General features: G+C 44.3%; 3 pseudogenes; 2 read left to right on the top strand and 1 right to left on the bottom strand.

The window, feature by feature from the left end:
- Positions 1–607: 607 nt before the first annotated feature.
- Positions 608–12,682, bottom strand: LOC130139619 (protein NUCLEAR FUSION DEFECTIVE 4-like; annotated as a pseudogene).
- A 3,339-nt stretch (positions 12,683–16,021) lies between these two features.
- Positions 16,022–17,924, top strand: LOC130139812 (probable aspartyl protease At4g16563; annotated as a pseudogene).
- A 4,014-nt stretch (positions 17,925–21,938) lies between these two features.
- LOC130139811 (protein argonaute 2-like) lies at positions 21,939–24,766 on the top strand (annotated as a pseudogene).
- Positions 24,767–27,912: the final 3,146 nt, after the last annotated feature.

The raw sequence follows: 27,912 nt of genomic DNA, 5'->3' as shown, positions 1-27,912 counted from the left end.
GTTTTTCTTTTAGTGACATGGTAACAGTCTGATTAATACCTCAATGTTCAAAAACCACACATTGAACTTGCACTTTAGATTCCGACCAAAAAAAACACTTGTATCTTAGATTAGGTGAATTATATAATGCCGATTTCTCGATCAATAACACATACATACATGTCCAGGAATATTTTTTTCCTTGAGCGAAGATATTTGGCAAAATAAAAGAAAAGGTGTATATCCTAACTCGTATTGAAGAGTGCATTCGTTTAGTTAGCTACTACTTCTCTATACTTCTTGAATAAAACTTGCGCGTACGTGCGTACAAGACTAAAGCTAGGACAGTCCCGAGTAAGCACAGACATCCCCAGATGACAAACATCGTGCTATAACACTCCATCCCCATGCACTTCCCGTCGCCGCCTCGCCGGCTGCGGTAGAGCAACGCCGCGGCGTATCCGAAGACGAAGGACCCAATCGGGATGTTGGTGACAAGGATGTTGTGGTACGTGAGCACCGCCATCATCGGCATCTGCACTGGGGCCATCACGTCCATCTCCGTGGCGACCACCACCGAGCTCTTCGGGACCAAGAACTTCGGCGTGAACCAAGATGACAAACGTCGTGCTATAACACTCCATCCCCATGCACTTCCCGTCGCCGCCTCGCCGGTTGCGGTAGAGCAACGCCGCGGCGTATCCGAAGACGAAGGACCCAATCGGGATGTTGGTGACAAGGATGTTGTGGTTCACGCCGAAGTTCTTGGTCCCAAAGAGCTCGGTGGTGGTCGCCACGGAGATGGACGTGATGGCCCAGTGCAGATGGCGATGATGGCGGTGCTCACGTAGAGCGCCGCCGTGGCAGGGCTGAGGATCAGGAAGTAGGCACCGACCATCGGTGCCATCAGTACCGCCATTGATGCCGGTCTCGACACCACGTACTTTCTGCTGAAACAGGAAGAAAAAGAAAAATGTTCACTTTATGATTTAGCTTTTGGACCATGACTTAAAGTCTCAGGACGTTAAAGAACGTTGTCCCAAAAGCTTTAGTGTCCGTTCAAATGTAACAGACATTGATCCTCGCTCCAACATTGGAACAAAAGAGCCAACTTTTCACCTAAAAGTGGACGGACAAAAATGCAAGACAGCGATAATTCATACGGCGAATTTCTTCGACTAATGTAATATTATGTCATCCAATGCAAGCACATACGTGAAAACAGTTTCTTATAATCGACATGCACTGAACAATATCTTATCTTCGTATGCATGGAAATCTCTTATGGAGAACGTGCCTAACATCTCTTGTAGAAATCTCTTCTCTTATCAGGCTTCAGTCCCTCCTGCCTTCAGAGCGGCCTGGCTCGCATGTGTTTTCACTAGCTAGGAAATAAGGACAATTAATGCTGAATGCCATGAAGTCTAGACTTAAAGTCCACACCCGATCAAGCAAGACATTTACGTGCAAATGCCATGGTTGTCCGTCCACTTCAAACTATGGACTAGTTGATGAACTCCACCATCTACCAGCTGAGCTACGTGGTCGCGATCGACAACTTCCCGCTCCACCGCCAGCTCGCCGTCGGGCTCACCACCATCTACCAAATTTTGAGCGCCAGTGTCTACACGGATATAGTTGACGCCGCACTCAACAAGCGCGGCGTGACTGGGGCTAGAGCTAAAGCATATCTGCTTCTCAATTCAGTCCTGCCAATGGCTGTGCGCATTTTTGCCCGCCCCTGGACCGTCTGCATTGACAACCCGAACTAAAGGCGCGGTGGCTAGCGCTGCTTTTAGCTCTAGCCCCAGTCCCGCCGCGCTTGTTGAGTGCGGCGTCAACTATATAGACACTGGCGCTCAGCCCTTGGTAGATGGTGGTGAGCCCGACAGCGAGCTGGCGGTGGAGCGGGAAGTTGTCGATCGCGACCACGTAGCACACCGTGTTGATCCAGCAGATGCTTTTCCCGGCGAGGACGGCAAGGAGAAACATCCCGGGGTACGAGACCGAGGTGACCTTGCCAGCCACGAAGAGGTACTGGATGCCGTTCCCGGCAAGCCCAAGCAACGCGCCCACCAGGAGGACGAGCCAGAGCGGGAGGTACACCGCAGCGATCCCCGAGAACCACCCCAACAGCTTGCCCGCGTCGGAGGCGAAGGCGAGGTTGTTGAGCTGGACCTGGGAGATGGAGAGGACTTGCTTGAGCTGCGAGGAGTATGCCGGGAAGTTGGTGTTCGTCCCAGCGATGATCTGGAGCCAGATCACGGCCACGAGGCAGAGCCACTGGGCCAGTGATGGAGGCATCGTTCTCGGTTAATATTTGCTCCAAGTGTTGCGCGCAGGTCCTCCTTTTATAACATCGGGCAGCGACGAGAACAGAAACAGACTGACAAAACAAAAGGACAGAGGAAAGATGGACGACGGCGAGGATCCCGTACAAGGTTTCTAAGGTGGGAGATGGAGGTTGGGGAGGGACAAGCAGAGAGGGATGCAGCGAGAGATCGACGATGTGTCTTTTCAATGGACATGTGATCACGCGAAGGCCATCACCTTTGAGCCCCCATTAATGGTTCCCTGAGGTGGGTGTGTGCCAAGTCCAACAAGGGCTTATATAGTGATCTCTCTTGGAGCCTTGTGCGGTTGGGTTCTGAAACGGATTCCCAGAAATCGCGGAAAAACGGGAAAAGCATTGTACCAAGTCCAAGAAGGGCTGCAATGCGTGGCCGAGGAACCTGCAAGAATTACCTGGACGATTGGGGCTCGCTCATGCCTTCATGCTCCCAGCTCTCAACTCCTTTTCTCGATTTTTCTCTTCTGGCCGTGAATTCTCTCCCTGTTTTTCTCTTCACGATTTTCTTTTTCTCTCAATGGTGGCCGTGTATGTCAATTTTTGTGGCCTCCTCTTCATGTCCGTGTACGCTCCTTAAATAGCCAGTATCCCGGGCTCCACTTGATCATCAAAATATATTCTTCGTATCGTGCAAATAATAATATTCAATGGAGTCCAGCTTGCGAAAATTCTTCCCAAACTCTCCGTAAGATATTATCTCCACTCGTTGCCTTTTGCACCCACCTCCAGCTCAGTGTTTAATATCTTGCTGATCTCGTCTCTCGCTCGCTTTCTTTATTCATCAAAATTTTGATGGATCAATTAACTTCCATAAAGAATAAAGATTTCTCAATTTGCTTGACAGGTGCAACGCCCATGCAATTTTTGAGATTATGGTGAATATTCAACGGGCTTGGCTGAATTCCACATTCTTGTGGACTTAGCCCAAATTAACTCGGGATTTCCCTCACTTGAATCCATTCGTTGCCGGTCCAATTTAAATGCAACCATATGAGCCGATGAAAATGCTTCTACTATCTATATGCTATGCCATCTAAATATATTATTTTTTATTTAGGAGTTAAAAATTAATCCGTAATTTTTGTGCAAATATTTTCAAATAGTAAGCCAAAATTTAGGTGTCAACATTGTTTTATCAATATCTCGTGCAGCAAACTGTAGATGGATCCGGATTTTTTCCACTATGTACAAATTGCATTGGACTGGTGGTAACTTGGCGGTGAAGCTGCGATTTTTTGCTTATTTGAGTTAATGATGGGTCTCACTTGAACAATGGCTTGATGGTCTATCCTATTTATGCAAAGAAGAGCAAAGGACCTAATCGTCATCACCCTCTTTCCATCGGTGAAAGGACGGGTTTAGAAGTAATGCCAAAGGTGGACCAACGGTCTTCCATCGGCACGGGTTCTCCTAAACCCTTACCTTGCGCGACATTTGAATAGTCAATTTTAGTTTCAATTAATCCTACAAGAATTATAAATGAGGAGTCGCTACTAGCCTAGTGGGGTGGGCTAGAAACCAAATGAGTTATAGGAGCATACCTCACTTCCTACACGACCAGAAATGTAGGGTCGAGGACTTGATTACACTAGTTATCTAACCAATGCTCTTCAATACCTAAACTTGATTATTTGTTAGTCCAAGCAGTCTTTTTACAAAATTATGAATCCTAAGATCTTGCCTACTAGGTGTCCATGAGGTTTTTTATTGGTGTTTATTATGATACTAGAAATGGTAACCTAACCATTCGGCTAAAGAAAGCAAATCACAACATAGGAAAACAATATAAAAGAATCACAATCAATTGGTATAAGAAAGTAATGAAGAGTGAGTAAAAAGGTAAAGTGCAGTAAGGTAACCCGATAAGAGTCGGGCAAATAATATGACACGGCCTCATTATTAAGCCCGGGACAGCAACCTCCATGAGCTTAGTTCAAATCAAATTCAATTTTCTAAAGAAACTAAATTTCTTATATCTAAACTAGAGAAAGTATCTGACAAAAAAAAAACAAACTAGAGAAAGTCATGAATTTTCGTACGTATTATATAAATGAAGCTAAATTAATTCTAATGCTAAAATCTAACAGCCTAAAAAGATTTATTTTTCTAACCAATTTTCTAATTTTTCTTCTATTTTTCGGATTTATTTTTATTTTTATTAATTCAGAAATGCGGATAATGCCTAACAAGGATTTCATAAGGACGCAGGCCAGGCCTTTGAACCCGGTCCGCGTATCACAATCGAGGATGGACTTTGCAAGTCCAAGTAGCAATCACCTTCGACCACCAGACCGACGCCATAGCCATCGTCGGCGGCGAGCCGACTAATATAATATGGAACAATCAGAGATCGGCCATGGTGCACATTAATAACTTTGGCTTGTTCTCCTCTCCGACGGCGGCCATTCAATCACCGCGAGAGCACACCGAGCACCAAAGGATCAAAAATGAAATGATCAGATTCGTGTTCGGTGATGATGAATATGAGTGAGATTAAGTTGGGACGATAACAAATCAATCACTCACAAGCTATCTATATCAACATGTTGAGCACATTTTCAAGTCAGGCAAAATCTCGGACCAATTTGGATTCATATTCTGAGAGGCATTTTATCAAGCGCGTTATATGCAATCAGTGAAGGAATGACAGAAAAGCACAATGACCCTTGATTAGAGACCAAATCCTAAAAAAAAATCAGCCTATGATGTCTGCAATTGCTAAAAAATATACACTCGAATGGATGGAGTCGATTCCAGATTGATTCAGAGTATATCATTTCGGTTCTTTTCCATTCATCAAAACAGAGTATAATCGGGAGTACCTGGTTTATCAGTGACGCTCGATTTGGTGACCGGAGCCCTCACCACCGTCTACGAACAGAACCACAACTGGCGATGGAAATTTTTAGACGAGATCTCAGATCTTCAGTTCTCACCGACGGAGAATAAAGAGAAGCAGAGCAAGAAATGCACGTCTCAGGAACGCTGAGGAGCCGCGGCAATGAATGCTTCAATCAATATTCAAATCGTTCAAGCTTTCGGCTACAGCGAGAAGACAACGTAGCTTTGAACTACATCTTCATGGACAGTTAGCAGCGACCTCGTCTGGTTCCCTTGCGCTCCTTTCAACTGCATCCTCTGCGAGGGCAAGCCCAACCCCAACCCCAACCGCCACAACCCCGTCGCTACCCTCAACCTTTCCTCCACCTGCATGCGCGGCCGCTCACTCCTCTCTCTCCTCCACCGACCTCTGCGCTGCTGCTTGCTGCCCCCTTGAGTCCAACAAAATCTCCAGACTGTGCCTCCTTCTCTTGCCCATCCTTTCACTATGCCGACGGAGACGGCAGCTTCACTGCCACCCTGTATCGCCACTCCATTTCCATCCCGACATCTCCTCCTGCCTTAGTCCTTCGTAATTTCACCTTCGGGTGTGCCCACTCGGCCCTTGGAGAGCCGGTCGGAGTCGCCAGGTTCAGCCGAGGCTCCCTCTCTTTGCCAGCTCGCTCGCTTGTTAACCCTTGTTGGGCAACCGGTTTTCTTATTGTTTGGTGTCTCACTCTTTCGAGCTGGACCGAGTTTGCCGGCCGAGCCCTCTCATCCTAGGGCGGAAGGAGAAAGCGTTTAGCAACGACGAGGCGGGGAGTTCGTGCAGCCGAGATACTCGGTACTTCTACTGCGTCGGGCTGCAGGGGATATCCATGGACCGGAAGCATATTCCGGCGGCGGAGAAATTGAGGGCAGTGGACGGCCACGGGAATGGCAGAATGGTGGTCGACTCGGGGACGACGTTCATCATGCTGCCTGCGGGCCTGTACAGCTCGGTGGTCGCCAAGTTTGAGCGACGGCTCAGCCAAGTCCATAAGCAAGCGAGAGAAATAGAAGACAAGACCGGGCTGAGCCCGTGCTACTACTTCGACAACGACGCAATGACGGGCGTGCCTACTGTTACATTGCATTTCGTGGGGCAGAGGTCCAGTGTGGTGCTTCCCAGGAGGAATTATTTCTACGACTTCATGGACGGCAGCAACGGCAGCGGGAGGCGGTCGCGAGTTGGGCGCTTGATGGTGATGAACGGTGGGGATGAGGCCGAGGCGGAAGGCAGGCCCGAGGCAACCATGGGGAATTATCAGCAACAGGGTTTTGAGGTGGTTGACGACCTAGAGAAGCAAAGAGTCGGGTTTGCCCGACGGCGCTGCGAGTCCCTGTGGAACAGCCTCAACCAACGCTAGGCACACGGCTGCATTGACGTTCGGTCTACGGTCGACGGTCACTGGTCAGGGTCATTTGATCCCGGGTGAATAAGATAATTTACTCGTTTTGAGCGTTCCAAACCGGTGGAGGGGAAATGTGAAGTTGGTGTAAAGTTCCTGTTAGTGTACAGCTTCCTTTTGGTACAGCAGTGAAGGACTAGTTGATCAAATTAGTGAATATTTTCAGGGGAAAGTATTGTTGATAGTGTTCATATTGGAATCAATTGGAGAAGTGCAATAAATCGTCCTACGTGCACGGCCAATGCTAATGTAATAATTTTTAATAATATTTTATTTTTTCAAATTTTTTTATTTTTTCTTTTTTCTTTTCTTCCTTCTTTTCCTTGTTTTTTCCCCCACAATGGCCGACGAGGCCATGGCTGCCTTCCCCCATGGCCGCGCCTCGCGATTTGGGCGCAAGACAATCTCACCCAACCTCGTCGGCCAAGGGGAAAAGGCGGACATGGCCTGGCCAGCCGTGGGCAAGGCCACCTTCGCCTATGGCCTTTGCCTACTTTAATTGTCGAGTAAAGTCGCTTTTTGATTTCAAGTGAGTGAGAGTTTGTAATAGTGAACCAAATTCACTTACAGAATACAGGTAAGTTTTTCTTCTTCTTCTCACTTTTGTTCCCACGAAATAATTGTCATTTACGGTTATTTTCTTTCATGGGCTCTTTCTAGGTTAATGGGCTGGGTTAGCCCATCATGGGCGGCCCATTTATTCACAAAACCCATCAGGGTCCATCGAAGCGTCGAGTTGGGTTCGTGTGTGAACGGAGGAAGTAGGGTTCGCGTGCGTCCTATGCGGGCCGGGGGGGCGCTCGGGTTCCTGCAAGGAAGCAAACTCGTTCTGACGAGAGAGTTTGTGCAAATCTCTATTGAGGAAATGAAATCTCGACTCGATAGCTTGTGCTTGTCAAAGTATTCGTGCAATTATATTGCCTGTTCGGAGCGAAAACAACATGTTTTCCCAAGCCGTTCCAGCGAAAACAATAATCTAGGCAGCACACAAGACTAAAAACGATCTAGGTTTCCGGAAATATATTTACCTCTTCGGGAGCGCATCTCCCCACGGTACATAAATCTTTGTTCCCACTTCAACCCTTTTTCTTTTTCCCCTAAAGTCTTTTCATTAGTCATGCGGACCTAAGTACATCCTTAAAATGTTCTATCTCGGTCCTCGTCCCAATCTCGAGATCATTGGGGATAAAAAATTTACATAGGGTATTCCCTCTCGATGGGAAGAAAAAGATACAAGAGAATTGAAGGTACGAGGCCAATTTTTGTCCCAATAAACCCTTTTCATTTACCTAAATTCTCTTTATTAGTAATGTGGATCTAAGCATGTTCTTAAAAGATTTCATTTCGGTTATTATCCGGACCTCAGGGTCACTAAAATGAAAAAATTTTGAAGGATATTCCCTTTTCATGGGAAATAAAAATATACCTAGAGAATTAGGAATGCGAGGCCAATTTTTGTTCCCGCTAAACCCTTTTCTTTTTCCCTGAAGTCTCTTTATTAGTCGTGCACTCACATATAAAAGCTTTTGTGCAAAAAGGGGGCAAAGGAGAAGTTTCGCAGGATTCCGCGCGACGTGCTTTTTCATCCTTCGGAGAAACGAGTCGCCACCGCGTCGTTGTGAAATTTCGTTCTACGCGGGGCGATCATGAAACGGAAACTCTCGCGTCCATCGGCGTAACGAAACGACCTCACTTGCCGAAATCAAGAACCATGTACACTTTAAAAGCAGAATCCTTTTACATTTTACGAGTGAAAGGATGCTCGATGAGAGGACAGTTTCCACTTTAAAAGCAAGTAATTACACGCCTTACAAAGATAAAAGTGAATGATAAAGTGTGCCTCGGTTTTCTATGTTCATCGAGACACTTTGGCGTCGCAATCACATACATTAGGTACACTTTTATTTTCAAGATATTCACTCTTGCCAACTGCCCACCTGAATTTAGGTAGCGCGGCAATAGAATGATGGGCTTCAAATTACCAAGTTTTCCCGAATTTTAGTGTGAAATTATAACTTACAGATGCGTTTATTTTCGCGGAAAATGAATGATTTGCAAAAATATTTCCCTAAAATAATCGTTCATATCGCCCGAAATAATTAGCCAATGGAAATGATTTAACGGTCGACAACGATTTATGTCCGAATATTTTCGTAGATGATGTAAATAAAACATCCGATCATCCCGTCCCTTTCGCTCCGCATTATATAATACGGTCCGCCGGGTGAACAAAATGTTGCTATAACACGACATGCAACTACATAAAGCCTCGTAACAACGTAGCTTAATTAAATCCTAGTGAAATGTCAAATTGTGTTCCGGCCTGTACACACGCACTCCCAAAGGCAACAATAAATAGATTAATTAAATTAAGAAAAAAGGGATGGGACAAGGAGGAGATCACATCAATTATGACGTCAGGAGTGAGATGTCACGGATGAGATGCTTTGGACGAGAGGGGGGCTGCTTGCGGTCCCGTGAGCTGGGGTCGGAGATATCCGACGGGTCCACGGTTCAATCTCAGCCTCATGCACATAAGTCAGAGTCCAAAAATTCTCACTCTCTCAATATCGCGATCAAATGATAACCGAGCTCTTCGTCTCGATTGATCTCGTGGATATGCACGCACGTTTAAGGAACGTGATCCCCGACTCGATTATAGCCGGAAGATATTTCGTGATTTGAATCTCAAAACCTAGTATATCCAAATCGAGCACGCGTAATGCCTCGTAAGGTTATATGAGTTTTGCTATCGTTATTACTTTCTTATGAATCATTTCGAGCTTACTAGGGAGAAATAAAATTGTGGCGAGTGCATCTCATCGAGACATATATATGGTATTTGTCAGTGCAAATTCGATTTTCTAGTTGGGATTGTATGTTGTGGTTGGAATCGTGGCACGTTTTATTGTCCTGTTCAAGCGAGCAGCATAAAAACAATAGTCAATGAGTCAAAAGATCAGTTTTTTTTAGGATAATGCTGTGAGGTACGAACACAAAGAATTATCACTCGACAAATTAGTACGGTTGAAAAGCAATGAATAATATATCATATTGCTCATAATTCATTACCTAAGATTTAAAGAGAAATTGCGTCCACGCTAAAGTATCTTAGTAGTCATGTGCATTATCATGTGGGCCCGTAAGACTATTTGGCCATCGTATCGAATTATCGAGTCGAGTATCATAAGTCGTGTCAATGCAATACTTGTGTTTTTCTTTTAGTGACATGGTAACAGTCCGATTAATACCCCAATGTTCAAAAACCGCACATTGAACTTGCACTTTAGATTCCGACCAAAAAAAACACTTGTATCTTAGATTAGGTGAATTATATAATGCCGATTTCTCGATCAATAACACATACATATATGTCCAGGAATATTTTTTTCCTTGAGCGAAGATATTTGGCAAAATAAAAGAAAAGGTGTATATCCTAACTCGTATTGAAGAGTGCATTCGTTTAGTTAGCTACTACTTCTCTATACTTCTTGAATAAAACTTGCGCGTACGTGCGTACAAGACTAAAGCTAGGACAGTCCCGAGTAAGCACAGACATCCCCAGATGACAAACATCGTGCTATAACACTCCATCCCCATGCACTTCCCGTCGCCGCCTCGCCGGCTGCGGTAGAGCAACGCCGCGGCGTATCCGAAGACGAAGGACCCAATCGGGATGTTGGTGACAAGGATGTTGTGGTACGTGAGCACCGCCATCATCGGCATCTGCACTGGGGCCATCACGTCCATCTCCGTGGCGACCACCACCGAGCTCTTCGGGACCAAGAACTTCGGCGTGAACCAAGATGACAAACGTCGTGCTATAACACTCCATCCCCATGCACTTCCCGGGAAGTGCATGGGGATGGAGTGTTATAGCACGACGCTTGTCATCTTGGTTCACGCCTGGTTCCCTGGTCCCGAAGAGCTCTGGTGGTCGCCACGGAGATGGACGTGATGGCCCCAAAGGTGATGTGCCGATGATGGCGGTGCTCACGTAGAGCGCCGCCGTGGCAGGGCTGAGGAGCAGAAGTAGGCACCGACCATCGGTGCCATCAAGATACACGCCATTGATGCCGGTCTCGACACCACGTACTTTCTGCTGAAACAGGAAGAAAAAGAAAAATGTTCACTTTATGATTTAGCTTTTGGACCATGACTTAAAGTCTCAGGACGTTAAAGAACGTTGTCCCAAAAGCTTTAGTGTCCGTTCAAATGTAACAGACATTGATCCTCGCTCCAACATTGGAACAAAAGAGCCAACTTTTCACCTAAAAGTGGACGGACAAAAATGCAAGACAGCGATAATTCATACGGCGAATTTCTTCGAGTAATGTAATATTATGTCATCCGATACAAGCACATACGTGAAAACAGCTTCTTATTATCGACATGCACTGAACAATATCTTATCTTCGTATGCATAGAAATCTCTTATGGAGAACGTGCCTAACATCTCTTGTAGAAATCTCTTCTCTTATCAGGCTTCAGTCCCTCCTGCCTTCAGAGCGGCCCGGCTCGCATGTGTTTTCACTAGCTAGGAAATAAGGACAATTAATGCTGAATGCCATGAAGTCTAGACTTAAAGTCCACACCCGATCAAGCAAGACATTTACGTGCAAATGCCATGGTTGTCCGTCCACTTCAAACTCTGGAGTAGTTGATGAACTCCACCCACGCTCAGTTGACAATCTAACAACGCTAATTGAAACACTAACAAAGGAGAGATGGCGGTCCTGATTACCTTTTGAAGAGGTAGTCGAAGAGAGACGGTATCAGCCGCCCGAAGAACCCGAACGATGACGAGAGAGAGACCAACGACGACGTCTTTGAGCTGCCGCGGGACTCGGCAATCTGCCCCAGGTTGTTGAGGAACACGAGCCCGAGCGTCGCCCCGAACAGGTACACGAAAAAGTAGAGCCAGAACTCGACTCGCTTCACCATCACTCTGGCTCCAACCTCCTCTCTGACGCCAGTAATTGCCACTTCTTCACTTGGGGGAACCACAACAACCGCCTCTTCTTGGTCGCCAACCTGGGGATGGGCCTCTGACTTGAGGCCACTCTCGTCTCCGCCGTGGTCGCTGTTCTCTTGCTCGGTCACCACGTCGTGTACGCTCTTCTCGGTGCGGGCTAGGACGTGCTTGACGCATTCCGCGAGCGGTATAATGATGGGGATCAGGAGGAAGATGCCCATCCCCATCGCATTGTACACCGCCGGTAACGCTCCCGACACTGACCCCATACTGCTCACCACCGCGTAAATTCCGGTCGCGATCGTTATGATGAATAGGATTATGAACCTGCCGTGCGCATTTTTGCCCGCCCCTGGACCGTCTGCATTGACAACCCGAACAAAAGGCGCGGTGGCTAGCGACAGGCCATTGGCAGGACTGAATTGAGAAGCAGATATGCTTTAGCTCTAGCCCCAGTCCCGCCGCGCTTGTTGAGTGCGGCGTCAACTATATCCGTGTAGACACTGGCGCTCAGCCCTTGGTAGCTGGTGGTGAGCCCGACGGCGAGCTGGCGGTGGAGCGGGACGTGGTCGCACACCATGTTGATCCAGCAGATGCTGTTCCCGGCGAGGACGGCGAGGAGAAACATCCCGGGGTACAAGACCGAGGTGACCTTGCCAGCCACGAAGAGGTACTGGATGCCGTTCCCGACAAGCCCAAGCAACGCGCCCACCAGGTGGACGAGCCAGAGCGGGAGGTACACCGCAGCGATCCCCGAGAACCACCCCAAGAGCTTGCCCGCGTCGGAGGCGAAGGCGAGGTTGTTGAGCTGGACCTGGGAGATGGAGAGGACTTGCTTGAGCTGCGAGGAGTATGCCGGGAAGTTGGTGTTCGTCCCAGCGATGGTCTGGAGCCAGATCACGGCCACGAGGCAGAGCCACTGGGCCAGTGATGGAGGCATCGTTCTCGGTTAATATTTGCTCCAAGTGTTGCGCGCAGGTCCTCCTTTTATAACATCGGGCAGCGACGAGAACAGATACAGACTAACAAAACAAAAGGACAGAGGAAAGATCGACGACGGCGAGGATCCCGTACAAGGTTTCTAAGGTGGGAGATGGAGGTTGGGGAGGGACAAGCACAGAGGGATTCCCAGAAATCACGGAAAAACGGGAAAAGCATGGTACCAAGTCCAACAACTTCGGGCCCTGTGCGGTTGGGGCATGACTGAAACGGATTCCCAGAAATCGCGGAAAAAGGGAAACACATTCTCTAGATGACATCCAATCAATCAAAGTATGTATTCAATCAACAGAAAACATCCAAGATATCGATTTTTGAATCGTATAATCCAATAATTATATCTAAATGCTTACGGATAGAATCAAAAACTTTTATCACGTTGCGGATTAGGAAATAAATCCTAATTGATAATGCCTCATCACTCAAAGGAATCCGGTTAGATATCGATGATGAAAATTAGGCAATAAATAAAGAATAACAAATTGGAAAAATATTATTACCTATTTCGCAAATAATGTTTTCAAATTCGAACTCGATGGACGACACGGGACGATGGTGGCCGGCGGTGGTGGTTTAGCCAAGGAAGATTGCCTCGCATTTGCTCGCAACTTGGCTAATGATGGTGTCTGGCCGGGGAGTGCATATCGATGGTGAACGTAGCGGTGACTCACGGGCTCGTGGAGTCGAAGGGCAAGTGGCTGGCACGATGACAACGGATGCGAAGTAGCGGTGTGCAAAACAGACTGCCCAAACTAGGAACCGCCTAGACCGGACTGGATCGGCCAGTTTGATCCGATTTATGAGAGTGTCGGTTCGGTTCCCGGTTCCTAAAAGTGAAACCGTCTAAAAGTGAAACACACCGGTGTCGTGGCGGTCCGGACCAGACCGACTACATATATTTTTTTTTATTTTTAATTTCTTCAAAAAAGTTCGTAAAATGTGAACTAAACTTTCCCAGCACCACAATAAATCTTCACTCATCGTCGTTTCGTCAATACGGTTGAAAATTTGTCACTCTCTTTCGTTGTGGTGGGAAAAAAATAAAAAAGTGATCCGTTCCATTTCCGGTTCCCCAGTTTCACCTTTGGAGCCGGACCGGATCGCAACCGATCATCCTAATACGAAGGGATTTGTTCCCACGAATGAGATTGACTGAACAATCTCAGTGGGCGAATGCTAGACTTTCCCGCCGGTTTGTCTTCTTCTTATTCCCTTAGAACCCACGTTGCATGCTCAAGAATTCTGACCACGTGACCACCGCTTTGATGCTCGGTTAAGATTCCCACCAAGGGTCACCGGTACAATGCTTGAACGAGATGTACAAACGATGCCAAGGTGTTCACGGTGAGATAAGGCAGGAATATGCAGATCGCCGGGCTGGAAGGTCAAAACCTGCAAGAGAGAAGAACTGAACGTGGCTGCTTGGAGCGTCGGAGATTCGTCGGATCAGGTGGGGTGAGCGCAAAACAGGACCAATCATGCAGAGGCAGCAAGGAGCGGTGTGGCGTGGCTCGCAAGGATGCAGCTCGTGTCCGACGCGGCGATTGTGAAGCAGTGCTGGGCGTGACAAGGCTGGGGACGCCAAGCCAGGACGGTGATCTGGACTGGGGGCGTCGAGAAGGTTGCAATGTGTGGCCGAGGAACCTGCAAGAATTACCTGGACGATTGGGGCTCGCTCATGCCTTCAAGCTCCCAGCTCTCGACTCCTTTTCTCGATTTTTCTCTTCTGGCCGTGAATTCTCTCCCTGTTTTTCTCTTCACGATTTTCTTTTTCTCTCGATGGTGGCCGTGTATGTCAATTTTTGTGGCCTCCTCTTCATGTCCGTGTACGCTCCTTAAATAGCCAATGTCCCGGGCTCCACTTACTTGATCATCAAAATATATTCTTCGTATCGTGCAAATAATAATATTCAATGGAGTCCAGCTTGCGAAAATTCTTCCCAAAATCTCCGTAAGCCATTATCTCCACTCGTTACCTTTTGCACCCACCTCCAGCTCAGTGTTTAATATCTTGCTGATCTCGTCTCTCGCTCGCTTTCTTTATTCATCAAAATTTTGATGGATCAATTAACTTCCATAAAGAATAAAGATTTCTCAATTTGCTTGACAGGTGCAACGCCCATGCAATTTTTGAGATTACGGTGAATATTCAACGGGCTTGGCTGAATTCCACATTCTTGTGGACTTAGCCCAAATTAACTCGGAATTTCCCTCACTTGAATCCATTCGTCGCTGGTCCAATTTGAATGCAACCTTATGAGCCGATGAAAATGCTTCTACTATCTATATGCTATGCCATCTAAATATATTATTTTTTATTTAGAGGTTAAAAATTAATCCGTAATTTTTGTGCAAATATTTTCAAATGGTGAGCCAAAATTTAGGTGTCAACATTGTTTTATCAGTATCTCGTGCAGCAAACTGTAGATGGATCCGGAATTTTTCCACTATGTACAAATCGCATTGGACAGGTGGTAACTTGGCGGTGAAGCTGCGATTGTTTGCTGATTTGAGTTAATGATGGGTCTCACTTGAACAATGGCTTGATGGTCTATCCTATTTATGCAAAGAAGAACAAAGGACCTAATCGTCATCACCCTCTTTCCGTCGGTGAAAGGACGGGTTTAGAAGTAATGCCAAAGGTGGACCAACGGTCCTCAATCGGCACGGGTTCTCCTAAAACCTTACCTTGCGCGACATTTGAATAGTCAATTTTAGTTTCAATTAATCCTAGAAGAATTATAAATGAGGAGTCGCTACTAGCCTAGTGGGGTGGGCTAGAAACCAAATGAGTTATAGGAGCATACCTCACTTCTTACACAACCAGAAATGTAGGGTCGGGGACTTGATTACGCTAGTTATCTAACTAATGCTCTTCGATACCTAAACTTGATTATTTGTTAGTCCAAGCAGTCTTTTTACAAAACTATGAATCCTAAGATCTCACCTGCTAGGTGTCCATGAGATTTTTTATTGGTGTTTATTATGATCCTAGAAACGGTAACCTAACCATTCGGCTAAAGAAAGCAAATCACAACATAGGAAAACAATATAAAAGAATCACAATCAATTGGTATAAGAAAGTAATGAAGAGCGAGTAAAAAGGTAAAGTGCAGTAAGGTAGCCTGATAAGAGTCGAGCACATAATATGACACAGCCTCGTTATTAAGCCCGGGACAGCAACCTCCATGAGCTTAGTTCAAATCAAATTCAATTTTCCAAAGAAACTAAATTTCTTATATCTAAACTAGAGAAAGTATCTGACCAAAAAACAAACTAGAGAAAGTCATGAATTTTCGTACGTATTATATAAATGAAAATAAATTAATTGTAATGCTAAAATCTAACAACCTAAAAAGATTTATTTTTCTAACCAATTTTCTAATTTTTCTTCTATTTTTCGGATTTATTTTTATTTTTATTTTTATTTATTTAGAAATGCGGATAATGCCTAACAAGGATTTCATGAGGACGCAGGCCAGGCCTTTGAGCCCGGTCCGCGTATCACAATCGAGGATGGACTTTGCAAGTCCAAGTAGCATCACCTTCGACCACCAGACCGACGCCATAGCCATCGTCGCCGGCGAGCCGACTAATATAATATGGAACAATCAGAGATCGGCCATGGTGCACATTAATAACTTTGGCTTGTTCTCCTCTCCGACGGCGGCCATTCAATCACAGCGAGAGCACACCGAGCACCAAAGGATCAAAAATGAAATGATCAGATTCGTCTTCGGTGATGATGAATATGAGTGAGATTAAGTTGGGACTATAACAAATCAATCACCGCTAAGCTATCTATATCAACATGTTGAGCACATTTTCTAGTCAGGCAAAATCTCGGACCAATTTGGATTCATATTCTCAGAGGCATTTTATCAAGCACGTTATATGCAATCAGTGAAGGAATGACAGAAAAGCACAGTGACCCTTGATTAGAGACCAAATCCTAAAAAAAATCAGCCTATGATGTCTGCAATTGCTAAAAAATATACACTCGAATGGATGGAGTCGATTCCAGATTGATTCAGAGTATATCATTTCGGTTCTTTTCCATTCATCAAAACAGAGTATAATCGGGAGTTATCAGTGACGCTCGATTTGGTGACCGGAGCCCTCACCACCGTCTACGAACAGAACCACAACTGGCGATGGAAATTTTTAGACGAGATCTCAGATCTTCAGTTCTCACCGCCGGAGAATAAAGAGAAGCAGAGCAAGAAATGCACGTCTCAGGAACGCTGAGGAGCCGCGGCAATGAATGCTTCAATCAATATTCAAATCGTTCAAGCTTTCGGCTACAGCGAGAAGACAACGTAGCTTTGAACTACATCTTCATGGACAGTTAGCAGCGACCTCGTCTGGTTCCCTTGCGCTCCTTTCAACTGCATCCTCTGCGAGGGCAAGCCCAACCCCAACCCCAACCGCCACAACCCCGTCGTTACCCTCAACCTTTCCTCCACCTGCATGCGCGGCCGCTCACTCCTCTCTCTCCTCCTCCGACCTCTGCGCTGCTGCTTGCTGCCCCCTTGAGTCCAACAAAATCTCCAGACTCTGCCTCCTTCTCTTGCCCATCCTTTTACTATGCCGACGGAGACGGCAGCTTCACTGCCACCCTGTATCGCCACTCCATTTCCATACCGAGTTTGCCGGCCGAGCCCTCTCATCTGAGGGCGGAAGGAGAAAGCGTATAGCAACGACGAGGCGGGGAGTTCGTGCCGCCGAGATGCTCGACAACCCGAAGCATCCGTACTTCTACTGCATCGGGCTGCAGGGGATATCCGTGGACCGGAAGCATATTCCGGCGACGGAAAAATTGAGGGCTGTGGACGGCCACGGGAATGGCAGAATGGTGGTCGACTCGGGGACGACATTCACCATGCTGCCTGCGGGCCTGTACGGCTCGATGGTCGCCAAATTTGAGCGACGGCTCAGCCAAGTCCATAAGCAAGCGAGAGAAATAGAAGACAAGACCGGGCTGAGCCCGTGCCGCTACTTCGACAACGACGCAATGACGAGCGCGCCTCCTGTTACATTGCATTTCGTGGGGGCAGGGGTCCAGAGGTGGTGCTTCCCAGGAGGAATTATTTCTACGACTTCATGGACGGCGGCAACGGCAGCAGGAGGCGGTCGTGAGTTGGGTGCTTGATGGTGATGAACGGTGGGGATGAGGCCGAGGCGGAAGGCAGGCCCGAGGCAACCATGGGGAATTATCAGCAACAGGGTTTTGAGGTGGTTTACGACCTAGAGAAGCAAAGAGTCGGGTTTGCCCGACGGCGCTGCGAGTCCCTGTGGAACAGCCTCAACCAACGCTAGGCACACGGCTGCATTGACGTTCGGTCTACGGTCGACGGTCACTGGTCAGGATCATTTGATCCCAGGTGAATAAGACAATTTACTCGTTTTGAGAGTTCCAAACCGGTGGAGGGGAAATGTGATGTTGGTGTAAAGTTCCTGTTACTGTACAGCTTCCTTTTGGTACGGCAGTGAAGGAATAGTTGATCAAATTAGTGAATATTTTCAGGGGAAAGTATTGTTGATACTTGATAGTGTTCATATTGGAATCAATCGGAGAAGTGCAATAAATCGGATCGAATGAAGAGTTTTGATTATAGGACCTAAGAGCAACACATACGTGAAAAAAGAAAAAGAAAAATAATAATAAGGGTGTTATTCATGAATATCTTAAAGATAATAGTCATGATCATTGAACACGGTAATACCGCGTATCTATACACTTTGAAAATTGAGTAATGCATGTTTTGCTTACTTCGATAAAAAAAATCGTTATGTTTTCATAGCACAATGGGTGACCATTTAAAAATATCTTAAGAGGCAATTTTTAACATTTTCCACACAATAATGAAGGCCAAAGTTCTTTTATAAGGCCCGTCTTTACTCCCTCTCCATATAGAGGAGCAGGAAAATTACCAAAATCTTCCTAAATTTATTGTAATTGTGTCAATTCAGTCATAAATCTATTGCAATTGTATCAAGTCCAGTCCATCCGGCTAATTTTGGATGGGGGCGGTGACCGTCCTACATGCACGACCAGCGCTGACGTGGATAATTTTTAATAATATTTTATTTTTTCTTTTCTTCTTTCTTTTCTTTTTTTTTCCCCCACAGTGGCCGACGAGGCCATGGCCGCCTTCTCCCATGGCCGCGCCTCGCGATATGGGCGCAAGGCAGCCTCACCTAGCCTCGCCGGCCGCGGGCCGAAGGCTGCCATGGCCTGGCTAGCTGCGGCCAAGGCCACCTTTGCCCATGGCCCTCGCCTACTATGGGGAAAAAAAAAGAAGGAAGAAAAGAAAAAAGAAAAGGAAAATAAAAATAAAAAGGAAAAAATAAAATAAAATAAATAAATAATTCCAAAAAATAAAACATTATTAAAAATTATCCACATTAGCGTTGGCCAGCCAAAATTGGCCAGATGGAATGAATTGACACAAAGCAAAAGATTTATGACTGAATTTTCATGATTACAATAAGCTTATGATTTTTTTTTGTATATTTCCCGTTGAATAACTAATCAAGAAATGCCAACACATTGGCTGTTTCTCTTTTTTGCTGGCGATACTTTGAATGGTTGAGTTTTTTTTTTAACTAAAATATGTTTAACAAATGTGCCGACACACTCGTTGGCGAAAGATTGAAGTATTTCGTGAATGATTATTACTCTGTCACCTCTTTTCTTGCCCAACCATCTAAGAGGATGCATGGCCGGTCAGAGCAATCAATTGAACAAGCTCTGTGTTGAATTCATTTCGTTTGATTTATCTGGATAAGTGGGTTGTTCGAAATTACAAATTTCCTGCGTATCAATCAAAAATATTTGAGAAAAAATTCAATTTTGGAAGCACTTATATGCATATCAAAGGAAAAGGAAATGAATAATTTCTTAGTTCTTTCGGTGGTCGAGAAAATTCCTTTGTCGTCATGCACGATTTTTGCATGATTGTGCATTCGGTCTGCAAGATGATGAAGGCTATTTAGTAAAACTTCTGCCAATTCTTACGCATCCATTCAGTGGTACGTACTTCTTTCCATTTTTTATGATGTTAATGTAAAAGAGTTTATTGAAGGGGGGAGTTCGATCAGCTCAGCATGGTCCTCTAAATCTTGGAGAATATAAATAAGAGGATTTTACTAAAAATTGTTCCATATATATATAATTTTTTTTCAGTTTTAATGCATTCAACATCATAGGACATGATTTTTTATTAAATATACTTAACAAATGTTTTCGGACCGCTCGTCGTCCATAGAGAAAATGAAAAAAAAAAGGAAAAAAAATTAAAAAAAAATCTACTCGACGACTACCCTTGGCTGTCCTTTATAGGGGGATTGACCCATGCTTCTCTGCATATGTACGAGAATACTTCTGGCATTTTTTACGGCCCTTCCTGGATTCTTCAGGCCTGGATTAAGCTTGACATTCCTTCAATATTTTCGGATACCAAGTTACCGCTGCCTAGTGGAAACAAAGCCACTCCTTATTTTCCGACTTTTTTGGCATGTCCGGTGACACCTTTGTGGTTCGATTTGAGGAAGCGTTAGTGGCGCGAACAAGGAATTAGGAGCCCTGCAGTGCCGCTGGTGAGGATAATCATTAATCAATCTTATAATTGAATAACTGACCAGATTTCTCTCATTAATCGATCTGATAATTCAAAATAATCTCTATAGAGCCAGGAATCGTCATAAACGTCATTTATGTGACTATCCTGAGTCCTAAAACATCTGGAATGGGGATTTTTTTAACCAAGCGATCGGACCACGTTATTCTTGCTGGACCAACTTTGGTTTGACAATACTCTGTCGCCATCAATTTTCGACCAAGGAGTGCGTCGTATCGATTCTTGGCTAGTTTGAATTGATCTTCGCTCAAATATACCTTTGGAAGTTATAGCCTATTTTCCATCTATTTTTCAAGTTTATAGACTATTGCCAATAATTTGTGTGCTCAAGAAAGTATTGTACGATGGTCTTATCATGGAATAGATGCAAGGCATGGGGATGTCAAAGATGATTGTCCCAAGGGGCAGTTTTGAACATGACCGGGGATAATCTTCGCCAGTGAATCGTCTGGCCGACGAGAACTTGATAACTTGACCAGATAGTGAAGCATTCTTGACTTATAAAGGAGGAATGCCGATATTGCCGATACATATATGACACAATTAAAAGTAGCTGTCGATTCCGATGCTGCAACACAAGACTTGTCCACCTCTTCTTTGGCCTTAATGCTTCAGAGCCTTCCCTTCTTTCACGGCAAATGTAGAAATGAATAATAAATAACATATAAAATGGAACCGACCCGAGTTTTTTGTAAAGCTTAACCAGTCGCTGACTTGGATCCCAAGCCCATTATTGCTCAAGAATTTTAATTGGCAGGAGCCCAAAAGGGGGGAGCCCATACGAGTTATGAAAAGGAAGACCCGGTCCCCTCTCCCCCGTGGAATACGCGAATTTCAGTTCTCTCACGTTGCCTACAGAATTGGTCAACGAGGAGGAATGCGCGAGCGGAGAAGAAAATCAACGAAGCAGCTGGGGTAAGAAGAGGGGCCATTCTAAACAGAGAATCGAGAGAAGAGCATCGAACTCAGCTTTCACCGATCTTTTTGATTTCATATATCGTTTTTCATCTTCCGAAGCTGAAACTCTAAGGTATGATGACCTTCGACTCATGTTCTATCTTCGGATCGTCTTTGTGTAAAGCTGAGGCTGAGAAATTTTGTTGTGGTTTATTTGAAAATAGCCTCCAATTGAGGATCTGTTGGTGACTTGAGCCTGTCCTGATGATGTTGTGATGGTTCGGATGTGAATCCTTGTTTCCTAGCTGCATCTAGATCCTTTGACTGAAGTGCTTAACGAATGTTTGATTATATTTCCTGAAATAGATCAGGGAGCATTTACTGTTAGATTTTGATTGAGAATAGCGTGTTTGTTTGACTGATTGTCGTCTCTGTCGTATAAGGTTTACTTGAGTTTTGTTTTTTTTTCATCGAGTATGAGTCCGGTGGTTATACACTTAGGTTTCACTTCTCAATGTTTTGATTTAGATGTGCGATTAGTGTTCATACGAGATCAATCTGATTCGATCTATTTTAGAAATTATTCAAGAGTCCCTTGCCTGAAATTGAATTGTTCCTTGCACATTGTTCTCTGTATATGCTTCTTATATGTGACTGAAAATTGAATGTACATATATATGTATGTGGCGAGATGCTGGTGAGTTCACCATGGGAATGTTCCGGGGATGTTGCACGTACTTCCTGTAATTGATTAGTGATGGACGTTTGTTGTATGTTTGTCATACTGAGATATTTATTGTGTTCCTTGCAATCGTGTGAAACAAATGTGGCTGATTTGTTCTTCATATGCATGCTCTGAGACGTATTGCCTTTCCAAGCAGGCCGTTAAAGCGAACAATCGGTATCTAGCAAATCTGGCCCTCAAAATCAATGCCAAGCTTGGGGGCAGCAATATGGAGCTATTCAATCCATTCCCGCACATCAACGACAAGGGGCATCTGATGTTCGTTGGTGATGATGTCAACCATCCCGCATTGCATAACACAATCGGTCCGTCATTTGTTGCAATCGTCGGTACCGTCAACTGGCCTACTGACGATCACTATGCTGCAAGGGTGCAACCTGAACTCCACTGGCAAGAGAAAATTGTCAACATCGGGGAGATCTATCTGGAGCTTGTCCAGACATATGCCCGTCTGAATCGAGTTAGGCCCGAGAAACTCGTATTATTCCATGATGGGGTCAGCGAAAGCCAATTCAATATGGTCCTAAATGAAGAATTGCATGATTTGAAGATGGCTGGCATTCTCCGAGAATGATTAAAAGTCAACCATCACGATCATCGGTGGCGCATCTGTTGGGAAAAAAATGTGTTCGTAGAAAATGGAATCGGAATGTAGTCGGACTTTGAGGCGTGTAATCACTCTCATTTAGGATCAATTTGCCCTACAAAGTTGCCATACGTTACTAGCAAATTCCCTTCCGGATACAACAAAGTCACAATGAGAATACTGTATAGCAATTCCAATATTTCTCCTAAAACTCTCTTCAAAATATTTGAGAAAATGGCTGTCTTGTTTTTCTTTTAAGGAAGACAAAAATGAAAGGGAGTTCTGAATCTTCTGTCTATTGAACAAAATTGTCCAATATATTTAAGGAAATAGAACACACATATTGTTGTCTAACTGCCAATACGAACACACCCATTCATGTCTGAAAAATTGCAATTCGGACATAGCCCTTCGTGTTTGAAAAGCGCCATTTGGACACAACCATTCATGTCCGAAAAGTTGCAATTCAGACATAACTCTCGAGCATGAAAATTGTCAATTTTGGACATATCTTTTTGTGTCCTAAAACGGACAGTTTTGTCATAACAATCATTAAAAATAAATAAATAAATAAAAATAGATTGTTGATAAGGCTTATTTTTGTCTGTAGCGAGCCAAGTGCTAAGTGCACATTAAAATCGCGCACCCGCACGCGGGTATTGTGGGGTCTAGCACATTCACCCATTTTTCTCCATTTACAATAAAAGATAGGGTTAATACCATGAAAAACCCTAAATTGGTACAGCTGTGATAATTTTACCCCAAACTATTTTTTTTACCACAAAAAATCCCAAACCGGTACACCTGTGACAAATTTACTCCGAACTATTTTTTTGACCACCAAAAACCCCAAACTGATATACTTGTGACAATTTTATCCCGAACTAATTTTTTAATATTATTTTTATTTTTTCAAAATTTTTTATTTCTTTTTTCTTCTTTCTTTTCTTTTTTTTTTTCTTTTTTTCCTTCATCTTCTTCATTTTCAACCTCTGACCAGTCGCCGGACCGACGACCGGCCAGAGGCGGAAGCCGGCGAGGCTCGACCTCACCGGCCACTGGTGAGGTCGGCCTCGCCCAGCAATGGCGAGGTCGAGCCTCGCCAGGCCGAGCCCTCGCCAGATCTGGCGTGGATCGAACTCGTCGGCAACTGGCGAGGTCGAGCCTCGCCAAATCTTCTTCATCTTCAATCTCTGGCCGGTTGCCGGACCGGTGACCGGCTAGAGGCAGAAGCCGGCGAGGTTGGCCCCGCCGGCCGCTAGCGAGGCTCGACCTCGCCGTTGCTGGGCGAGGCCGACCTTGCCAATTGTCGACGAGTTCGAGCCTCGCCAGATCTAGCGAGGGCTCGACCCCGCCGGCCGCTGGCGAGGCTCAACCTTGTCGACGCTGGGTGAGGCCGAGCCCTCGCTAGATCTAGCGAGGATCGAACTCGCCACTAGCCCGAGCCTCGCCAGCAGCCGTCGGGGCCTACCTCGTTGGCTTTCGCCTATGGCCGGTCGCCGGCCCGGCGACCGGCCAGAGGTTGAAGATGAAGAAGATAAAGGAAAAAAAGAAAAGAAAAGAAAAGAAAAAATTAATAAAAAAATTCGAAAAAATAATAATATTAAAAAATTAGTTTGGGGTAAAATTATTACAAGTATATCAATTTGAGATTTTTGGTGGTCGAAAAAATAGTTCGGGGTAAATTTGTCACAAGTGTACCGGTTTTTGGTTTTTTGTGATCAAAAAAATAGTTTGGGGTAAAATTGTCATAGCTGTACCAATTTGGGGTTTTTCGTGATATTAATCCTAAAATATAATACCTTAACTTATAAATAGACCAAAACTTTCCTTTCTTTCCTATATGGGACACGAAAATAGTCTTTTTTGTTTGTTTTACAAACAAACACCAATGGCATCTGCGCCACCAAACTCGTCTTTTCTTGGAGAGAGATGTCGATGGGGGTCCAATAGGTAACATGCCGCCAGGGACAGTCGTGGGCACAACAGTTGTGCATCCTTTTGCATTCTACTTCTATCTGTGCATCCACTGTGGCGGCCTTGGGACGAGCAACCCAACCCATTACCATATCCTCTAGGATGAGCACGGGTTTAGCTCTGACCACTTGCAGAAGTTGATTTACAGCTTATGTTTTACCTTTGCTCGATGCACCAAATCAGTAACTCTGGTCATCCCTATGTATTATGCCAATCTCGCCGCCTACAGAAGAAGGTTGTATCACGAAGCGGTGATGGAGCATACTCCCAATTCGATGGCCTCTTCATTCTCCTCAATGGCATCCACATCGCTCTCATCGGTTGGCTTCTTTTCTGGAGGATGATACTCGGGAATTTATGTAGAGAAGTCAACCTGTTTTGTTAGCTTTGATGGAATAATTGTACAAAATTCCCATGAGCTTTAGTGGTAGTGCATGTCTACTTCTGAATTTTTAATTGTTACGCTACGCTCTCTCGATCAACTTTCATTTTCCTACAGTTATTTACCCTTCGTCCATTTTTCTATTGACATGTGCGATGCCCATGACTTGTCAAAGGGAAAGCTATTTTTTTTCATTATTTTCACCGAAAATGATAAATTTCACAAAATCCTTTTGCGCTTTAGAAGTGTTATAAACTAATCCACCCAATTTTATATTTCTTCAATTCTTCATAGTTGATACTTGGATTCGTTGGTTTCCATGACAAGAGTGTGTTCATGAATTTCGAGTACAAAAAATTTACTTTTAAGAAAATGGTGATATTGGTGAATGGGTGGAGTAAGGATGGCAATGGAACTAGTTTGAGATATAGCTGACATGGCCCTAAACTCAAACTCAATTAGTGCAGAATGAAAGTTGAACTAGGTCAAAGTTGTAAACATATTAAATATACTTAAAGAAAAATAGTTAGGAATTTATATGTTTCCGTTTGACCCTTTTCAACCTGCCGAAAGCATATCGGGTTCATATATTTTTGTTTAGTTTTAATTACTAAATACATTAATTCATAGATGAGTCGGATTGGTACTCAAATGATATTGTAGGTTGTAGAAGAAATTTGATTTTCAGACCCATCATACAATTTGAAATATCAATTATAATTATATGCCCAGGTTAGAAATCCAATTTTAATCCTATTATTTATAACTCATGTGGCAGAGATAACCCTATTCTTTAACTCTGGTTTTTCTTTACTTGCTTTTACAAAAAATGGAAAAAAAGGAAGATGCGTCATATTAAAAAGATTAGCGAGCCAATTTGTGCTACTCCCAAATTTCAGAGGACTTCGTGATTAATTATTTCTTAAAAAAACCGAATAAAATATCCATTTCTTACTCTCTCTTTTTTTTTGGTCAGTCCATTTCTTACTCTTGAAAATCATGTTTATTGCACATTTTGACAAAGTGGAGGGCCAGCGATCGGTAAAAGTTGAGGGTAGATTCGTATTTAGGGGATTTTATGTAATTTTTTCAAAAGAAATGGAAAAAGAGAACGGCTAAGAGGCGTGGGAGAGAGGGGGTAAGACGTGGGCGGTTTTCTCAAAAGAAAGTAAACTAAATTTATCAAAAAACCACCCCCGTTTTCTTTTGAAATTTTTCAACAATACTTAGCATCCAAGACCTCTCTCTCTTTCGCTCTGGTTTAACCTTTCTCGTCGTGCATCACTCACCTTTCTGCATCTCTCTTTATACAGTCGTGTGGCTCTGGTCATGAAAGCATTTCGTCCTTAAAGAGAGACGTCATGGACAGACGTGGAAACCGCTGGAGTGAACACGATAGGTATCACGAGAGGGATGCGAGATACCACAATAGGGATCGTCACCACCACGGCTATGAACGAGGCCACCGGTGTGCAAGGGGTGGTCATGGAGAGGAGAGAACCACTTTTTGAGAATCTCACCGGAGAGATGGGAGTCGGTCGTGTACCGAGATTGATGCTTGTCGTCCTGGATATGATGCATCACTGTATCCCAAGCCTGAGCCTATAACTGGTACGTATAAGCTTGTCTCATTGACGTTGCCCTACGGTGGTATAATTGATGAGATATTATTGATCGACTTGCTTTGCAATAAGAAAGTAGTCTAAATTGCCTGACACTCAGTTCTTTCGACTGCATTTTTGGAATGAAATTTTTTTTTGTCAAATTTTAGAGTGATATTAGAAACACTTTCTTTTTCCATTTTTTATTCAATTTGGTTTTACTCGGAGGATCTTTGCATGTGAATCATGTCAATTTTCCATTCAATTCACAAATATAATGATAATCTTTCAACACATTCGATGATAACTTGAATGTTTTCTCCTGATCAAGTGCACGACTGCTACATTTAATTTTTAGCCCTGTTCTATTGGTTAAATAGAGAGATCTCCTACGATAAAAAATAAAAATAAAAAAGTCATAGGTTTTTGTTTCGCCGGAATTGCTCCCACGACGAAATACCTTTCACCGAAAGTCGGTTTTTGACTTTTAATGAGAGGAGACCAGGTTCTGTGATGATTCCGGACAGGAGATATCTAGGCGAGAAAAGGAATCCACATATTTCAACAAAGATATTACAAACTTGAACCATACCGGTATTTGATCAACGACAAACCCAAGCAGTACAATTGATATGAACCAACTCTGCCAGACACTAGTCAATGGCGGTACTAATTTACACCAAAATATCACATCCGAGTCTCATCGATGACGTGATAGATGGGTGCGCACTAACATCTACCTGAATCATAAGGATCTACAACTAAGGGAAATTGAAAGTACAATGTAGAAAACTTAAAGATAATGAAAAGATAAAATTTTGATTGATTTGTCGGGGGGGTCTCCGAAAAGTACAATGTGGCTATGTAAAGTCTATAATTGACGGTTATCAACGAAGGTTACAAATAGAGGTTGCAAACGGATGTTACAAGAGAATAATTTTAACAATGATACCATTTATTGGGAGCACGTAGCAGTAGCCCAATACTTTCACCAGGGGAGATCCCCAATAGGGAGCCGAAGTCCGAGCCCGTCAACATATCCAGTTGGACGCACCTTCACTCAAAAGCTTAAGACAATGAGTTATGGGCCAACTTGGATATATTAACTGCTCAACACAACACCAAATTTTCGATGTGAGACTTCCCTAACACAACTCACATGTCTATTTCAACAATCTCCCTCTCACTTGTAAGCTCAGTGTTAAGTATGCTCCCCTTTGATTCAAGTATCCTTCTACATTAACATATCTCAAGTTGAAACTCCACGTCGTTGCAATGCACCCTTAACTATGCACAACAACTATCATCAACTGCTAACTTGGAATTACATCACCCATGATTTTTATCTCGCGTCACCAGACCAACTGTCCATGGTCTATTTTCGCCAGACCAACCGTGATGGCAATTTCCACTCGAAACAAGCGTCGATCATGAGATTTCTTTCTTGAGATATTCACCAAACACCAGAACAGATTGGGAGTGGGCCACCAATCAACCATCGACTCTG

The sequence above is a fragment of the Syzygium oleosum genome, unplaced genomic scaffold, assembly GCF_021117445.2.
Source record: "Syzygium oleosum isolate NSW1041296 unplaced genomic scaffold, Sole_v2.1 Sole_v2.13, whole genome shotgun sequence".
Classification (NCBI taxonomy): domain Eukaryota; kingdom Viridiplantae; phylum Streptophyta; class Magnoliopsida; order Myrtales; family Myrtaceae; genus Syzygium; species Syzygium oleosum.
This window is presented reverse-complemented; position numbering and strand designations above follow the sequence as displayed.